Source organism: Mirounga angustirostris, unplaced genomic scaffold (genome assembly GCF_029215605.1).
Source record: "Mirounga angustirostris isolate CCGP_5_RB_7025 unplaced genomic scaffold, mMirAng1.0.hap1 SCAF_11, whole genome shotgun sequence".
Taxonomy (NCBI): Eukaryota; Metazoa; Chordata; class Mammalia; order Carnivora; family Phocidae; genus Mirounga; species Mirounga angustirostris.
Window position 1 is genome coordinate 56,314,353 of NW_026991719.1, and position 19,863 is coordinate 56,334,215.

At 37.4% G+C, this 19,863-nt stretch overlaps 1 protein-coding gene and 1 pseudogene across 6 annotated transcripts in view; both read left to right on the forward strand.

Moving 5' to 3' along the window:
* The window catches only part of EDA (ectodysplasin A), a 345,587-nt gene that overhangs the window by 86,724 nt on the left and 239,000 nt on the right, over nucleotides 1-19,863 (forward strand). The gene's annotated exons all lie outside the window — the stretch shown is intronic.
* Nucleotides 9,474-16,891, forward strand: LOC129045907 (SWI/SNF-related matrix-associated actin-dependent regulator of chromatin subfamily E member 1-like; annotated as a pseudogene).

Here is a 19,863-nt window from a genome sequence, read left to right on the forward strand (position 1 = left end):
TCTCAAGCAAATCCAGCTGAGCCCAAAGCTTTCTTTGTCAGGAACTTTTAAATTACAAATTGAATTTTTCTGTTGAAAAAAACTGGAAATTATAAAACATACTTCTATATAATCCAAGAAGAAATATCAAAGAAAATCAAAATCAAAATTTCCCATTGTCTATTATTGATTTCTAGTTTCATTCCATTAGATAATATACTGTATGATTTTAATTCCTTTAAATTTGTAGAAGTTTGTTTTATGGGTCAGGATATGGTCTGTTTCATGAGCACTTGAAAAAGATGTATATTCCGCTTTTAAGTCAAGAGTTCTATATACAGAAATTAGATTCTATTGGTTGTATTTTTCCAATCTATATCCTTGTTAATTTTCACTTTTGTAGTTCTATCACTTGCTGAAGGGGGGGTGTATAAGTCCTTAACTATAACCTGGATTTTTCTATTTCTCCATTTCTATTTTTTTCATGTATTTTGAAGTTCTCTTGTTTGTTATACACACATTTAGAATTGCTACATCTTCCTGGTGGATTGGTCCTTTATTATTATGTAATATCCCTGTTTGTAGTAACCTTGCTCTGAAATCTACTTTATTTGATATTAATATAGTCATTCTTGCTTTTTTAAAAAATAAAGTAATATTTGTATGGTATATCTTTTTCAACCGTTTTACTTTCAACTTACTTATGTTATTGAATCTGAAGTGAGTTTCTTGTAAAGAATGTATCTTTAGGTCATGTATTTTTAACCACTGTGTAAGTCCCTGTTTTTTGATTGGTATATTTAGACCATTTGCCACTAAGGTAATACATATATATTAATGGTGCCTCCTCTAAGATAATATATATATTAATGGTGCCTAAGTCTGCCATTTTTTTAATTTAAATTTTTATTTAAATTCCAGTTAACAGACAATGTTGTAGTAGTTTCAGGTGTACAACATAGTGATTCAACAATTCTGTACATCACCTGGTGCTCATCACTAAAAGTACACTCCACATGGATGGAGCTATGAACTAAGTCAGTAGAGAAAGTCAGCCATTTTATTATCCATTTTGTCTGTTTTCTCTGATTCTCATTCTTCTGTTTTCCTTGTCTTCTTATGGGTTACTTGAACACTTTTAGCTTAATTTATTTATAGTGTCTTTGAGTGCCTCTCTTTATATAATTTTTATAGTGGTTGCTCTGGGTATTACAATACCCATATGTGATTAAAAGTCTACTGGTAACATTTTACCACTTCAAGTGAAGCTTAGGAACCTCATTTACATTTAGGTCTCTTTACCTTCCCCATAGTTAAATATCATTGTCTAGTGTCAGATGGTATTATAATTTTTGTTTCAATTACCAGAAAACTCATGAGAACAAGGATAGTCTACTGTGTTACCTATATTTCTGCTCTTTCCATTTGTTCCTTTTTCCTTCCTAATGTTCCAAGGTTCCTTCTTTTATCATTTTCTTTGCAAAGGAAAGAACTTCTTTTGGAACGAAAGAAGAACTTCTTTTGGCCAGTCTTTTAGGGTAGGTCTGCTAGCAATAAATTCTTTTAGTTTTTCTTCATCCGGAAATGTGTTTATTTCCTTTTCACTCCTGAATGATCGTTTCATCAGATATAGAATTCATGGATGACAGTTGTTTTCTTTCAGAACTTGAAAAATATTGTGACACTTTCTCCTGGCTTCTGTGGTTTCAGAATAGAAACCCTTGGTCTTTGGATTGATGTTTCCCTATAGGTACTGTGTCATTTCTTTCTTTCTGCTTTCAAGATTTTTTTCCTGCCTTTAGTTATCAAAGTTTTAATTACAATGTGTCCTGGCATGGATTTTTTTTTTTCTTGAGTTTATCCTATTTAGAGTTCACTTAGTTTCCTGGATGTGTGTATTTTACCAAATTTTGGAAGTTTCTTTTTTCTTAATTTTATTATGTTAGTCACCATACAATACATCATTAGTTTTTGATGTAGTGATCCACAATCCATTGTTTTCATATAACACCCAGTGCTCCATGCAATATGTGCCCTCCTTAATACCCATCACCGGGCTAACCCATCCCCCCACTCCCCTCCCCTCTAAAACCCTGTTTGTTTCTCAGAGTCCATAGTCTCTCATGGTTCATCTCTCCCTCCAATTTTCCTCCCTTCACTTTTCCCTTCCTTCTCCGAATGTCCTCCATGCTATTCCTTATGTTCCACAAATAAGTGAAACCATATGATAATTGAATTTCTCTGCTTGACTTATTTCACTTAGCATAATCTCCTCCAGTCCCATCCATGTTGATGTAAAAGTTGGGTATTTATCATTTCTGATGGCTGAGTAATATTCCATTATATAGATGGACCACATCTTCTTTATCCATTCATCTGTTGAAGGGCATCTCGGCTCTTTCCATAGTTTGGCTATTGCGGACATTGCTGCTATGAACATTGGGGTGCATATGGCCCTTTTCACTACATCTGTGTCTTTGGGGTAAATACCCAGGAGTGCAATTGCTGGGTCATAGGGTAGCTCTACCACTATTTCTTCACTTATTCTTTCAGCCCCACATCCTTTCACCTGTCTTTCTGGGACTTCAATGATACAAATTTTGGATCTTTTGTTATTTTCCACAGGTACCTGAGGCCCTGTTCATGTTTTTCCAGTCTGTGTTTTCTTTGTTGTTCAGATTGGGTAAATTCTGTTCTGCCATCAAGTTCACTGATTCTATCCCTTATCATCTCCATTATTCTATTGAGGCCTCCAGGAGTCTTTTTTTCCCTCTCATTATATTTTTCAGCCCTGTAGTTTCCATTTGGTTCTTTTCTTATAATTTCTGTTTCTATGTTGAGGTTTTCTATTTTTTCATTTGTTTCAATAAAATTTGTATATGATTTTTAAAGCATTTTTTGATGGCTGCTTTAAAATCTTGTCAAATAATTCCAACATCTGATTCAGCCCAGTGTAGGCCTCAATTGATTGTCTTTTCTCCTTCAAGTTGTTATTTTCTTGTTTCTTGGTAGGATGAGTGATTTTTTTACTGTATTATACATAAATGTGTATCATATCAGGAGACTCTGGGTCCTATTTAATTCTTTTATTTCAGCAGACAGCCACATTGTTTAGGTTTAGCATGAGAGTCTTGGCCTACTTTTGTGGATTCCAGTGGTAGTTTGATTTTCATAGACCTTGTGGTATAATTTTGGTTTGTTTGGTTTATCTGGTGCTGCTGGGCTCTCTACTGGTCCCTGCTGGTGATGCCTGATGGGAAAGAAGGGGTTTCCCCAGGCCTATCACTGGATGTCTCTGAGTGAAGAATGGGCACAGTGGGTTCCTCTACCAATGTCCCCTACCCTCACACTGGTCCAATGTCTCTGGGAAGGGGAGGGGAGTATTAGGTCTGTGAGACACAGAAGCTTCCTGGAACTGGGATGTTTCTTGTGACCTGAGTCCTATGTCTGGTTTTGTCTTCCCTCCCAGTGTCTTTTGGTAGGGGTACACAGTTTTGGGCCTGTAGGGACAAAGAGGCTTCCCAGACCAGGCTGCCTGCTATAGCTGGGTCTTTCTTGTATGCTCTGCCTGCCAGCCTCAGTATTTCTGCATAGGTAAGGAGAGTCTCAGGCTTGGTGCAGAGAGTACCTCTTCTGGCTACTTATTTCTGGTGAGGATCCTGTAATATTGTTATTTGTAAGAAATACATATTTGGTCACCCAGATGAATAAAATATATTTCTCATATATGGTTCCTGGCTCACAGCTCCCCAAGCCCTTGGAATTTCCTGAGTGACAAAAGCAATCATTGGGAGCATCTTTTGTCATAATAGTTCCTTGTCTTCAGTTCCTGAAGTTTCTTCAGAGCCATAAAGGTGAAATGGGTATCTTGTTCTTTATAACAAGGCCCTTTCCACCACAACTGGGTTTAAGTTAATGAGGTAACTTTTGGAAAGCTGGTTGGAGCTGGTTGCCAGGGGAAACAACCATGATTAGAGGGTTGGAACTTTCAATCCCACCCCTTGATTTCTAGGGAGGGGAGAAAGGCTGGAGGGGTTGAGTCAGTTACCTATGGACGGTGATTTAATCAATCATGCCTATATAAAGAAGCTTCCATAAAACCCAAAAGGAGGGGTGCCTGGGTGGCTCACTCAGTTTAGCATCTGCCTTCAGCTCAGGCCATTACCCTAGGGTCCTGCAATCAGCCCTGCATTGGGCTCCCTGCTCAGCGGGGAGTCTGCTTCTCCCTCTCCCTCTGTCCCTCCCCCCATCTCATGCTCTCTCCCTCTTTCTCTGTCTCTCTCAAATAAACAAAAATAGAAAAACTAAAAAAAAAAAACCCAAAAGGAAAGGGTTCATAGAGCTTTTAGGATGGTGAACACATAGAGATGTGGGGAGAATAGCATGCTCAGAGAGGACATGGAAGCTCTTCACCCTTTCCCCATACCTTGCCCTATGCATCTGTTCCATCTGGCTATTCCTGGGTTTTATCCTTTTATGATAAAACAGTAATCTAGTAAGTAAGATACTTCTCTGAGTTCTGTGAACTGCTCTAGCAAATTAATCAAACCAAGGAGAGGATCACTAGAACCTCTGGCCTATAGCCAGTTGGTCAGAAGCACAAGTGACAACCTGAACTTGCGATTGGCATCTGAAGTGAGGGAAGGGTCAGTCTTGTGAGACCGAACCCTTAACCTGTGGGATCTAATGCTATCTCTGGGTAGATAGTATCAGAATTAAGTTGAATTCTTAGACACCCTCCTGGTGTTAGAGAATTATTGGTATAAAAACAACCTCCCTTCCCACATGTTGGAATTGGGTCCAGAACCCCTTTAGCTCCCAACTGATTCTGTATAGTGGTGATGTTTTCAGGCATACTCCTGTTTGATTCTGGGAAGGAAATGAGTCTACCTGGACTGATCTCTTGCTAGGGTGGAGGATATGGAACTTTGGGTCTTTCTCTTTTGGGTGAAGGTATGCAAGACATCCTGCTGTACTGTTCTCTAGTTCTGGTGTCCCCAAACCATTCAGTTTCTTCTTACCACCCTTCAGAGTTCTCCTTTGGTTGTCTTTTGTACCATTTCCAGGTTTTATACTTATGTTTAGCTAGCAGAAATAGGGAAAAATACCATTCTACTCATACCAGAAGTCTTTCTCTGTAATAATGTGTTTCATTCAACTTGCTTAGAATTGAGATTAGATTCACCAGCTTGCAAACATGACTTTTTTTTTTTTTAAATCAAGACTACATTTGCTTCTCTCCAGAATTCTGTCCCTCTCTCATTATGCACAATTCTGTCTAGACAGCAGTTTGAAAATCTTAGCCCAAGGTCTTTCCGGTATCCTGGAATGTAAATTCTAAGACAACTGCTTCTTAATCTCTTCTTGTGTCTCTGTTTTCATTTTTTTTTTCTACTAATATTTGTTGTACCCTTTCTTGGTCTTCCAAGTTTCTTAACAGAGGATACATGGAGATAAGTAGGAATTTTGTTTTTTTTTTTTCTTTCTCTGTGTCACCTAACATTAGATTTCTTTTTATTTCTGATGGCAATTTGAAATCCCATTTTCATATGCTCAGAATATATCTCTTTCTAAGACTCAGGGTATTCTCAACTTCAGCTTTTTTAGTGTTTTGCCAACTTGAGATTTGTGTTTGAATCTCACCTCTATTTTTTTCTAGATGTGTGATTTGAGATTGGTTATTTAACCTCTGAGCTTTCATATCCTCATCTATAAAGTAATACTACTACTAATAGGAACAACTTTATAGGATTGTTCTGAGGATTAAATGAGATAATACACATTAACATGTAGCACAGTTCCTGACACAGTAAATACTCAATAAATGTTATTGCTATTGTTATACATTTTTAAAATCCAAGATTATGAAAAGAACTTTTGACAGCTATCTCATTTGATACTTACTGTTTTTCTCCTTCTTTGCAGTTTTATAGTCAGGGTTTCATTTTTGAGAGCCTTCCAGTCAGCCTATGTAAATTAAAGTTCTCAGGCAATGAGATTGCATATCTTTTAAATTGTGAAATTTCATCTAATTTAATTACAACTGGCATTCTTATGCCAGTGTTGTGATGATCCTCTTACTGAGTAGTAAATGCAAATATTTCACAGCTCTGTCTCCATGCAATTGATGTGTAGGTGTTAAATTAGCCTTTCTGGTTAGCCATCCATAAACATTTCAAAATACATACCTCATGTGAGTACTCAGCTTGCTTCTACATGCTACAAAAATTCTTGCTTGTTAGACATTTCACATTATCATATGTCCTATCTTTATTTCTTGCTGTATTTTAAAATAAGTTTATGGTTATAGTATATTTGCATACTTCTCTGGTGAAATACAAAGTTTATCAGACACTTAATTTGAACTCTCTGAGCAAGAATCATATCTAATTTTATATTTTGTACAGGGTCTACCCTATTGTAATCCAGGTGTTTATCACTAACAATTGTATCTGAAATGATATAGCAATTGTATAAAGGTCAACAAATTAACATTATTCTGAGTATATTCCAACTAACCTGTTTTTTCCAGTGTGATTTTTCCTGAGTTAAAGTTTGTAATCTTTTTAATCTTGGTAAATTCTTTAGGTTTCACGTTTGATAGCTATAATTCTGGAACCTCCCAAAACTATCTTAATTAGAGGCATGTTGGAATGTGTTTGAAATTTTTCTGCTGCAGCTCAGTTACTTCGGAGCGGTATTATGTAATCTTAAGGATGTGAGTTTTCTTCAGGGATTCAACCTTTCCTGCTTTCTTCCACCTATATTTTTAGCTACCCTCTTCCTCCCCTGGCAAGAATAGGAATCCAAATTGTTGTCAGTCTTTTGGAGATGTTTGGAACTATGGTCTTGCTAACTCTAACCTTTGAATGTTTTAGATTGTTTTTGAGGGCCAGCACTGATATTATGGCCAAATTCTGACTTGGGTATTTAGATTCTGATATCAGAAATCTAATTGAAATGGCACAAGATCTAGTATTTTCCTTCTTGCTATCATGAAATGGTGGTATGCAGTGGCTAGGTACTATGCTTTCTCAGTGATGTTTCACTAGTGAATTAATTGCTAGATGTGATTTCTTTAAATGTTTGTAGAGTGTTGTCGAGGCCTTTTGGGTGGGGTGTAAAGGATTGATTAGTAGTGGTTGGGTATGCTTTATGTTAAGTTACAGAATTGTAACTTGCCAGCAAAAATATAGATTGAGCCCTTGGGCCTGAAATGAGGATGAGCCCTCTCTGTGTTTTCATGGCCCACTTCTCTTTCCTCATCTCTTCCCTTAGCCCAATCCATGACTTTGCTTTTCTTAGAGAAACATAATCCGGCTTCTTCTTTGTGCAAGATCCTCTTGCTTAGACTGTTTCCACATTATACCATGTTCTGGAAAAATACCCTCTCCTTCGTTTGCCAAACCCTTTCTCTGCTGTTGCGTTGCAAAAGCTAGAAATCACATCTTCTTCATTAAACTCTGTTGACCTGAGCATCACAGAAGTGACAGCGCCCTGAGGCATAGATCATGTAAACACTTCTTCTTGTCAGTTTATTTAGATGTTCAGTGTTTTTATACTGCTGTCTTTGCATCTTTGTAGGATAGTTATCTGTGTTGTCTGGCATCTTAGATTTTTAAATCCAAGGGAAAACTCTTAGCAGACTTACTGGGTATTCAGCCTCACAAGTAAGTAGGCATTTAATAGATTGCTGTTTGATGGTAATGTCATTTGATGGCATCAACATTTGATGGCAATGTCATTTGATGGCATCAACATTTGATGGCAAATGTTGACAAATAGCCTCCGAAAAATTAGAACTCTTGTTGTTGCTTGTTGAACTTTCAAATAGGTAACTGAGCCTATATGCTTAGGAAATAAAACTTGATTCATTTCAATTCTTGGCCACATAATATTTACTACAGTGTTTTAGATTTTTTTTCCTTATAAACTAGTCAGGTGACTCAAAGACTTGACTTTATTGCTTAGTAATCCTACTACGTTGCTTAAGCATGATAATACTGCCTTTAAATTTATAAGCCATTGACTGGAGAAGTCTTAAATTTCTGTTGTTGAATTCTCCATGAATCTGACTGAACATGTGGTAGATTTCTACCTCTGGGAATGTCATTATCCATAAACTATCTAAATAATAACTTTTAGGGCAGAGACAGAGCCCTCCACAATCATAACTCTGTATTTCCTCCTTTATGTTCTACCACACCCTATCACTCATCTGGTTCCAGTAGTACCAAACTCACTATAATTTCCCATGCTTATTGCCATACCTTTACTCATATAATGTTATCTCCTCTTGAAGTGCCTTTGTTCTCTCGTTCCCACTCCTTATTCACCTGGCATATTCTTGACCTACCTCAAATATCTTCTCTTCAGTGATAACTTTTTGATTCCTGCCCCAGAAGAAGATACTTTCACTTCTTCTTTATAGCATCTTCTATACACCTCTAGTTTTAAATACTTCAGCATTGTAGTTTCACTATTTATGTTTGTAGTCTCACCGCCACTGATTTTACTGTGAGTTTCTTAAAGATAGGACTTTTTGTTTTCCCAGAGTCTTGCAGAGTTATTGACACCTACCATGTGCTTAATATATGTTGGAATGAATGAATGGATGAACCAAGGACAGGCATATCAATGGAATTAGAAACCATGGATATGGGGACTTGTGCTTCTGGCTTTGAGAGACTAAATTGTGTCAGACCAAATATCCCTCAGAAAGAACTAGAAAAGTTGGATAAAATTATAAAATACTTGTTTGAAAACATCAGAAAGCTACCAAAGCAACTAGAGGTCTAAATCCCAGAGAGGAGAGATATATTGAGGTGAGCACAACATTCTGAGTGATGTTTCCTTTCAAGGCATTTGCCAATATAAGTGGTATAGGTAGAGGGACTGAAAAGGCAATCTGAAAGTAGTAATTAAGAGGCAAAAAGCCTGAGCAGAGGTTTTAGCATCTCACAGAGCTGTAGAGACAAAAATTGGAGTTCAGGGCTATCATGATAATCAGGACTTGAGGGTCTAAGATGCTAGAGAAAGAAATTGCAAGAAATTTAGTCCAATATTTTACACTACCTTTCCCTTGTGTCATTTGCTGATTTCTAAGTGGTACAGGGCAAAGAAATTGAGAAATTAAGCAGAAAGTGGCAGATACAAATCTGAGTAGCTAAGCAGAGCTTTCAGCAAGTTTCACAATGCTGGAGCGTCAGAAATTGGAGTTTAGAGCCTGCCAAAGAGGAGGGACACTGGTAATTACTTCAGGTTTTCATTTGGGATCCCCAAAGGGCTAAACTTCAGGAGAAAGGATAAACTATAAAAATGCCATTCCTCACAAAGAGTAAAACACAGCTTTGAATCAGCTCAATCTCAGGCAGGATTAAGGTGATCTGTCCTTCATCACCTGGCAGGAACAAAAGTAAATCTCTGAAGGAAGATAATATCATTCAGAGCTCCTCCAACATTTAATATGCAATGTCTGGCATTCAATCAAAAATTACTAGGCTTACCAGTATGAGTTTGCTAGGACTGCCATAACAAAGTACTACAGACTGGGTGGCTTAAACAACAGAAGTTTATTGTCTCCTAGTTTTTGGATGCTACAAGTCAGAAATCAAGGTATTGGCAAGGTTGACTCCTTCTGGGGACCATCAGTGAAGGATCTATTCCAGGTGTCTCTCATGGCTTGTAGATGGTCATCTTTTTCCTATGTCTCTTCATACTGTCTCCCTTCTATGTGTATCTCTTTGTCCAAATTTATTCCTTTTTATAAGAATACCAGTCATATTGGATTAGGGCCCACCCTAGTGACCTCACTTTAATGTAATTACTTCTGTAAAGATTCTATCTCCAAATAAGGTCATATTCTGAGGTTTTCTAGGTCAGTAGAAAATACTAAGAAGAATCAAGAGGGAAAAAAGAAAGTACAAAAAAACACATCAACAATTCATTGGCTTCACTTTGGTGTACTTGTTGGGAAGCCATGAAAATATCAACTCAGCCTGTATAGTGAATAATAGATTTACAGACAGACAGATGTGGGTTAGAATCCTAGCTCTATCTCTAACTCTTACTATGTGATGTTGGATTAGGGATTCTCTGAGCCACAGTTTCTTCATCTGTAAAAGGAGGACAATAAAACCTACCTGACAGGATTTTTGTGAGAATTAAATGAGGCAATACATGTGAAAGTGCTTTGTAAACTGCAGGGCCACACATATGACAACATTTGTTCTTTATTGTGCATAATACATAAAACCTTGGGAAATTCCTACTATTCTGAGCAGAAGTTTATAGATAACTTGTTTTCTAGAGTCAATATCTGCCTTAAAAACACTTCAGAATAAAAACTTATTCCATCTGTTGTTGGGCATACTTGGTGAAAAAAGAGGAGTATTTGCTGTGCTATGCATTATTCTGTCAGGTCTCATTTTGTCATCTTTGACAAAAGTTAAATCTGCTTCTTTAAGATTGCTGAGATTTTCTCTTTTTTTTTTCCTATTCCTAAGACATTTTATAGAAATATATCTTGTTTGGGTATGTTAAAGAATTTTTATTTGTATTTCATCTGTCAACTTATATTTTTGTTTTATTGCTGTTTCTAATCTCAATTCTACAATCAACTCATTCAATAAACATTTGTTGATGTACTATGTGCCAGGCACTGTGCTAAGTGCTTGTGATAAAAGATGAATAATATATCTAGTGGGGAAGTTAGATACATAAATACTTTTGATATAGTGAGATGAGTGCTATGGGGGAGGCATGTAAGCACAGAAAAGAGGTCACCTATGCATGTGGTGCCACTGAGAAGTTGACCTTTGAGTTATGTCTCTAATGATTAGTAAAAATACCTTGTTGAGAAAGGGCAGATGTGCATTTCAGGTAGACGAAACAGGATGTACAGGGGCACAGGGGAATTGAAGGATTTGATGTATTCAAGGATCAAATGTAATTTGGCATGGCTAGGGTGTAGGATGTGAGGCAAGAGAAGGAGATGGAGGGATAGATTCAGCTGGAAAATTTTGCAAGTCGTTAAAGAGAAAAAGGAGAGGGATAATAATGAAGGGTTTAAGCAGGGGAGTTGAATAAATTTATATATCAGCGGTGGTGTGGACGATGGATTGGAGAGAGGTGAGGGGAAAGGTCAAGAGATAAGTTAGGAGGCTGGTGCTGCAAAAGCCCAAGTGAGAAATGATGAAGGCCTGACCTAGGGAGGTGACAGTGGAGATGGAGAGAAGAGCCCAGATTTAAGAGTTGTGAGGTTTCTCCTCACAATGGAGTAGATAGTTTGCCCCTAATTATTATTCTCTTTCTAGTAAACCATAGAGTACCCCCACTGGGTGAGGATTTATTGAAGGAATCAGAGCAAATAGAGAGCACAGTTGAACATCTACCAAGTAAAAATGAATCTTGCTGGGTGGAAATTGATGTGGAGGTGCTAGGATTTGGTAAAGTGAGTAACTGGATCTGGGTCAGTTTGGTCAGGATATCTCCTTGGATGACTATTTTCTGGCCTCTTTTCTCTCATTAAATCTTCATCACATCTTTCCTCTTTACTCTCAGTTCCACATTTCTCCTTTCACTGAGAAAAAATAAAACAATCAGTTGTGAACCTCCAAAAGTTCCTCCTCCCACACCTACTCACCTACTTGCATCTGTGCCTATTTTCTCTATCTTCTCTCCTGTTACTATAAACTGTACATGCTTTTATCTAAAGTCAATCCATACACTTATGCACTAGATTCCATCATCTCTTGCCTACAAAAGGACATTCCTCCAGCATTTATACCCTAGGTCTCCTTTTTCCTCTCACACCCCACAGCCAGTCCCTTAGCAATTCTATCTGCTCTGAATTTTAAATATATCCACGCTGCTCCTCATCCTCTCCAGTAGTACTACCATCCTGATATAAACCACTGTTATCTCTGAACTACATTATTTCAGTACCCTCATAACTGATATTTCTGCTTCCATCCTTGCATCCTATTTTATTCTAATCTCTACACAACAACCATAGGGTCCTTTTAAAACATATCAAATCATGTTGCTCTTCTGCTCCCCCTGGCTTCTTATGTAAACAGTCCTCAATATGGCTTACATAATGCTACTTTTTGACCACATTTTCTACCACACCACACCTTACTCTTAGTACCAAACATGCCAAGTATGCCTTGGAGTCTCTGTACTTTCTGATCCCTCTGTGTGGAATATCTTTCTCCACCTCCACAGATAGGCACCATATGGTTTTCTTCCTCGCTTCTTTTGGGTCTTTTCTCAAGTCACAAATATCCTTCCAGACCACCTTTTACAGCACACAAAAATCTCCTGCACACTATCCTTGTTTAATGTCCTTTCTTGCTTTATTTTTCTTCATATCATTTATCCACTACTTGACATTTTTTTTCATTTATTTGTTTATTGCATGTTCTCCCCTTAAAATGACATAGTTCTTTGAGAGGGGATTTTGTTGTTTGCTGCTGTATCCACAGTACCTACATGTATTAGGTGCTTGATAAATATTTCTCAATGAGCAAATGAATTAATTAGTGAATCAACCCTGAAAGAGAAGAGTCTTGAACATTTTCAAAGCTTGAAGGGATATGACTTGGTGAAAAAGAGGATGAAAGGCGTTTCCAGACAGAGGCAGTGTCATTTACCAAGAAAAGACTGTAAGAATGAGCTCTTGAGGTTTGGGGGATAGCAAGCATATTGTCTTACTACTATGAAATGGCTGTTAAGATGTGAATGGATGTAGTTAGCATTATCTTCTTGCTTTTTAAATCCTATCCAGTCTCCAAACCCTTAAACCATACCTCTCCCAGGCCTCATTTGACACTACCAAGTTTTACTTTCATAACTATACTGTTAGTTATTTGGAGGCAAGAACGTTAGTTAAGTCCTGTGTACTTGATAGATGCTCAAAATGTGTGTGTGTAATGTTGGAAAGGGAAATTGCCCAGTGTTGCGAGTACTTTAGTAAAAGAAATGGTCTACGTTTTGTGACTTTTGATCAGTGGACTATAATGAAAAATATTTATGACACTTAACATACCCACTTTATTGCTTTATGTAAGGTAGTGCTACTGAACATGTATTAATTCCCATATATAAATTTTCTGCTTTTACTCTGGGAAGATAGTCATACATGTCAAACTTCATCAAATTGTTCATTTAAATTGGTTGTGATTATTATACTTTAATTCTTCTTTAAATATTTAATAGAATTTTCCAGTAAAACCATGCCAACCTGCTGTTTTGTTGGAAGGTTTATAACTATAAATTAAATTTAGTAGATATAGAACTGTTCAAGTTACCTATTTCTTCTTGAATGGCTTTTGTTATTTTGAATCAGAGAATTGGTCTAATCCAACTCCGTGTCAAATTTATGGGCATAGAGTTGTTCATGTTTCCCCTTTCTGTCTTTTTAATGTCTGCAGGATTGTTGTGTTAGTCCCACTTTCATTTTTCATATTGGCAATTTGTTTCTTCCTTTTTTTTCCCTTGGTTTGTATAGCCAGAGGTTTATCAATTATATTCATCCTTTCAAAGAGCCAACTTTTCATTTCATCAACTTTTCTGAATTAAAAAAAAATCACTGGGGCACCTGGGTGGCACAGGCCGTTAAGCATCTGACTCTTGGTTTCAGCTCAGGTTGTGATCTCAGGGTCATGTTATCGAGTCTGCTCTGTGCTCAGTGCAGAGTCTGCTTGAGATTCTCCTTCTCCCTCTGCCCTTCCCACTTGTTCTCTCTCTAAAAAAAAAAAAAAAACCAAACAAAAAAAACTTTTTTTTAAAAAAAAATCACTGATTTCTCAATGGAACAGAATTGAGAGCTCAGAAATAAACCCATGCTTATATGGTCAATTACTATACAACAAAGGAGGCAAGAATAACCAATGGGAAAAAGACAGTCTCTTCAATAAATGGTGCTGGGAAAACTGGACAGCTACATTCAAAAAAATGAAATTTAAAATGGATTAAGGACCTAAATGTGAGACCTGAAACTGTAAAACTTCTAGAAGAAAACAGAGGCAAAAACTTCTTTGACATCAGCCCTAGCAACATTTTTCTAGACATGTATTCTCAAGCAGGGGAAACCAAGGCAAAAATAAACTATTGGGACAACATCAAAATAAAAAGGTTTTGCACAGCAAAGGAAGCCATCAACAAAGTGAAAAGGAAACCTATTGATGGAAAAAGGTATCTGCAAATGGTAAGGCATTAATATCCAAAGTATATGAAGAGCTTATATAACTCAACACCAAAAAAAAACAACAACAACAACAACAACAAAACCCAAATAATCTGATTAAAAATGGGCAGAGGACCTGAATAGATATTTTTCTAAAGAAGTCATGGAGCTGGCAAACAGACACAAGAAAAGATGTTCAGCATCACTAATCATCAGGGAAATGCAAATCAAAATCATAAGATATCACCTGTCAAAATGGCTAATATCAAAAAGACAAGAAATAACAAGTTTTAGCAAGGATGTGGAGAAAAAGGAACCCTCATGCATTGATGGTAGAAATGCAAACTGGTGCAGCTACTGTGAAAACCAGTATGGAGTTTCTTCAAAAAATTAAAAATAAAATTACCATATAATCCAGTAATTCCATTACTAGGTATTTGCCCAAAGAAAATGAAAATACTAATTCAAAAAGGTGTATACACCCCTCTATTTATTGCAGCATTATTTATAATAGGATATGAAACAACTCAAGTGTCCTTGGATAGATGAATGGATAAAGATGTTGGGGAAATAAGGCCAGAGCAGTGGACACTTTTTCTGCCCAAGATGTCTCAGATTCATTCTTAAGGAACTGAGAACTTAATCTTCCAAAATGTCAAAAAGACCATCTTATGCATGCCCCACCTCCCAATCCAGCTCCTGCAACACAAATGCTCAGCACACCGGGGTCTGTGGGATACAATCCATACAGTCGTCTTGCTTACAACTACAGGTTGGGAGGTAACCCAGGCACCAACAGCCAGGTCATGGCATCCTCTGTTATTATGATTCAAAAATGCCCAAAGCCACCAGATAAGCCATTAATGCCCTACATGAGGTACAGCAGAAAGGTCTGGGACTAAGTAAAAGCTTCCAATCCTGACCTAAGCTTCTGGGAGATTGGCAAGATTATTGATAGCATGTGTCAAGATCTCACTGATGAAGAAAAACAAGAATATTTAAATAAACATGAAGCAGAAAAGAATTAATCTATGAAGGCCTATCATAATTCCCCTACATACCTTGCTTAGATAAATGCAAAAAGTCATGCAGAAGCTGCTCTAGAGGAAGAAAGTCTCCAGAGACAGACTTGTCACCACCCGTTTCCAGAGAAACCACCACCTCATCATTGAAATCCTTAGTGAGAGTGTGGTGCCAGATGTTCAGTCAGTTGTCACAACAGCTAGAACGCAGGTCCTCAAAGGACAGGTCCAGTCCTTAATGGTTCATCAGTATAAACTAAAAGCAGAACTTCTTCAAATAGAGGGACAACACCAGGAAAAGAAGAGGAAATTCGTGAAAACCACAGATTCATTTAACAATGAACTTAAAAGTTTATGTGGTTTGAAAGTAGAAGTGGATATGGAAAAAAAAATTGCCACCGAAATTGCCCCGGCAGAGGAGCAAGTTCGCAAAAGACAGGAGGAAAGGGAGAAATAGGCAGCACAGCGACCTGAATGCAGTCAGAGCTGCATGGTTCTTGAGGAAAAGCAAGCTGCTAGTAAGGCCAAGGAGAAGAAAGACAACTAGAGCATCCCATTAGAGACAGAGGAGACAAACTTTGAGGCAGCGACAGAAAGCCAACAGAATGGTGAAGAAGGCACGTCTACTCCTGAGGACAAGTAGAGCAGGCAGGAGGGGGTGGACAGTATAGCTGAGGAAAGGACCAGTGATAGTAACACTGGCTCAGAGAGCAACAGTGCAACAATGGAGGAACCACCAACAGACCCCACAGTGGAAGACAAGACAAAAGAAATGTTGCCTCGTTTTATGTGTTCTCAATAATTTTTAAATGAGGGGCGCCTGGGTGGCTCAGTCGTTAAGCGTCTGCCTTCAGCTCAGCTCAGGTCATGATTCCAGGGTCCTGGGATCGAGCCCCACATTGGGCTCCCTGCTCAGCAGGGAGTCTGCTTCTCCCTCTCCCGCTCCCCCTGCTTGTGTTCCCTCTCTCGCTGTGTCTCTCTGTCAAATAAATAAATAAAATATTAAAAAAAATTTTTTTTAAATGAAAAAAATTCCATACAAATTTTATGATTGTTTGTTCTAGCTCTGTGAAAAATGCTGTTGGTATTTTGATAGGAATTGCATTAGATGTGTAGATTGCATTTGGTAATACAGACATTTTAACTATTTGTTCTAGTCAATAAGCACAGAATGTTTTTCCATTTCTTTGTGTCATCTTCAATTTCTTTCATCAGTGTTCTATAGTTTTCAGAGTATAGGTCTTTCACCTCTTTGGTTAGGTTTAGTCCTAGGTATTTATGGTTTTTGGTGCAATTGTAAATGGCATTAATTCCTTGATTTCTCTTTTTGCTGCTTCATTACTGGTGTATTGAAATGCAACAGATTTCTGTATGTTGATTTTGTATCCTGCTTTACTGAATTTGTTTATCAGTTCTAGCAGTTTTATACACACACACACACACACACATATATACACACACATACATATACAATGGAATATTACTCAGCCATAAAAAGAAAGATCTTGCCATTTGCAATGACATGGATGGAGCTAGAATGTATTATGCTAAGCAAAATAAGTCAGAGAATGACAAATAGCCTGATTTCACTCATGTGGAATTTAAGAATAAAACAAATGAACATAGGGGGAATAAAAGAGAGGAAAACCAAGAGACAGACTCTTAACTATAGAGAAGAAAACTGATGGTTACAAGAGGGGAGAGGGGTGGGGGTGATGGGTTAAATAGGTGATGGGGATTAAGTACTGCACTTGTTGTGATGTGCACTGAGTGTTGTATATGAGTATTGAAACACTGTACTGTATACCTGAAACTAGTGTTATGCCATATGTTAACTAATGGAATTTAAATAAAACTTCAAAAAAAATAAGTGTTTTTGAGTTTTAATGGTGTTATGTGGTTGGTTTATTAATACTTTTCTTGTCCATATCACACCACCAAAGGCTTTTGGAACATTTAGCATCATAAGCCAAATGGCATAGTCACCTTTTAAGCCATTATGAAGATGGTTCTTTTCTTTGGGTCTTATTTCTATTCCTCAACCACTGAAAGTCTCAGAATTTAAGTTAATTGAGAAAATGCCCACCTCTTTTAGATAGTTATCCTTTGCTGTGTAATCTACTCTTACAGATGCCTTCCTACTACTCCCTGGGGTGCTTTCCAAAGCCATAGCCATAAACCTCCCAGTTCCCATCAATAGCTTACTGAAAGTCCCTTTTCTTATATACTTCCACAAAGAGTAGCTTCTTGAAAACATCATATATGAGTATTTGTTCACTTACCCTTTTTTATTTTTTAATCAATGTCAGATACCAAGAGTTGTGTTAAGGAGTTGACTGCAGCTATGCTTGGGTTGTATTGATCCAGAAATAGTCTCTATAGTTAAGAATAGTTACTAGCCTATGAAGTAGTCATTAAAGTGAACATTGGACAAAGACATTATGTATACTGCTTTTTGTTATAATTAATATTTGGTATGTTCTGATAAGTTCATCCTTTTTGCACAGAAAATTACTTTTTTACCACGTTTTCTAAAGACTAAATAGATCACAAAGCTTAAAAAATTGAATATTCTTGCAGTGGACTGTGTAACTTCAAAACAATTAGCCCATTCCAGAAGGAAAACAGCTGGGAATTAAGTTCATCCCCTTGAAATTGTTCTACAGTAATCAAAACATTCAAAACCTCAAGGCTCAGGATACCATAGATCAGAGCCTACTTTTTTTAAAAAGATTTGATTTATTTATTTGACAGAGGGAGAGAGAGAACAACCAGGGGGAGTGGCAGGCAGAGGGAGAGGGAGAAGCAGGCCCCCCGGCAGAGCAGGGAGCACGATGTGGGGCTCAATCCCAGGACCCTGGGATCATGACCTGAGCCGAAGGCAGACACTTAACTGAGCCACACAGGCAACCCACAGAGCCCACTTTTTGATAAACTCTTAGTAAAGTCTTGGAGACTAGAAGCAAAATAGTTTGTGACACGTATGCTTCCCCAAAACTAGAATAGATTTTTCCACTAGAATAGTGGTATATCTGATAGTATATGTTTCTTTTTAAAAAAAAAGATTTATTTATTTTTATTTTAGAGAGAAAGAGGGCATGTGAGTGGGGAGAGGGGCAGAGGGAGAGAATCTCAAGCAGATCCCCCACCAACCACTGAGATTGACACGGGGCTTGATCCCACAACCCATGAGATCATAACCTGAGTTGAAACCAAGAGTTGGATGCTCAACCAACTGAGCCACCCCGGCACCTCTGATGGTATATGTTTCTTAAAGGTCCAAATATAATAATTGGAAAAAAAAGATGTGATATATGTATACAATGGAATATTATTCAACCATAAAAATGAATGAGATCTTGCCATTTGCAACAACGTGAATGGACCTAGAGGATATTGTGCTAAGTGAAATAAGTCAGACAGAGAAAGACAAATGCTATATGATTTCACTTATATGTGGAATGTAAAAAATAAAACAAATAAACAAAGAAACAAAAAGCAGATATAGACCCATAAATACAGAAAACAAGTTGATGGTTGCCAGAGGAGAGGAGACCAGAACAGGGGAAAATGGTTGAAGCGGAGTGGGAGATACAGGCTTCAAGTTATGGAATGAATAAGTCATGGGGATAAAAGGTAGAGCATAGGGAAAATAGTCAATGGCATTGTAATAGTGTTGTAGAGTGACAGATGGTAGCTATCCTTTTGATGAGCATAGCATGATGTATAGACTTGTGAAATCACTATGTTGTACACACTTGAAAGTAACATAATATTGTGTGTCAACTAAAATTTTAAAAATTTTATTGATTTCTGATTATTTCATTTTGCTTACTTTGAACTTCATTTGCTATTTTTTGTCTAGTTTTATTAAGTTGGATGCTTAGACTATTCAATTGAGACCTTTTGTGTTTTCTAATGTAAGCATTTAATGCCATAAATTTCCCCGAAGCACTGCTGTAGTTGTTGAATAAGAGTTATAAGAATGTACATCCTTGTTTTTTCTTGATCTTAGGAGGGATTTATTAAATCTCTCACCATTAAGTATCTTGTTAGCTCTCAGGGCACCTGGGTGGTGCAGGCTAGGCATCCAACTCTTGGTTTCAGCACAGGTTGTGATCTCAGGGTTGTGAGATCAAGCCCTGCATCAGGCTCCACACTCAGCACAGAATCTGCTTGAGATTCTCTCTCCCTCTCGCTCTGCCCCTCCCATTCATTCTCTCTTTTTCTCTCAAACAAATAAATAAATCTTTTAAAAATTTATCTTGTTAGCTCTAGATTTTTAGTAGATGCTCTTTATCAGATTGAAGAAATTTTTTTCTTATTGGTAAATAACAAAAATTCAACTGAGTAAATTTAAAGATCAAATTGGTTCCATTCAACAATTCATTGATTGGACAGCATCACATCTAGCAAATATAAAGGAGCTCCATCAAGTTGCAGAAAAGGAAAGTTTTTTAAAGGCAGAGAGGGAATAAAAGAAAAGAAACTATTAGCAAAGAATGCATTGTCTCAGACAAGGTCACTCTCCCTAAGGAGAATCCAATCAGTGGACTACCTCTTAGTGCTGACCAGGAAATTCCAGGTTGGATGGTCAAAGGTCATATATCTGGGAGAAGCTGAAGCTGCAATTAGGTTGGGTATTAAGTCTTGGTGGGGTTTAGCATAAGT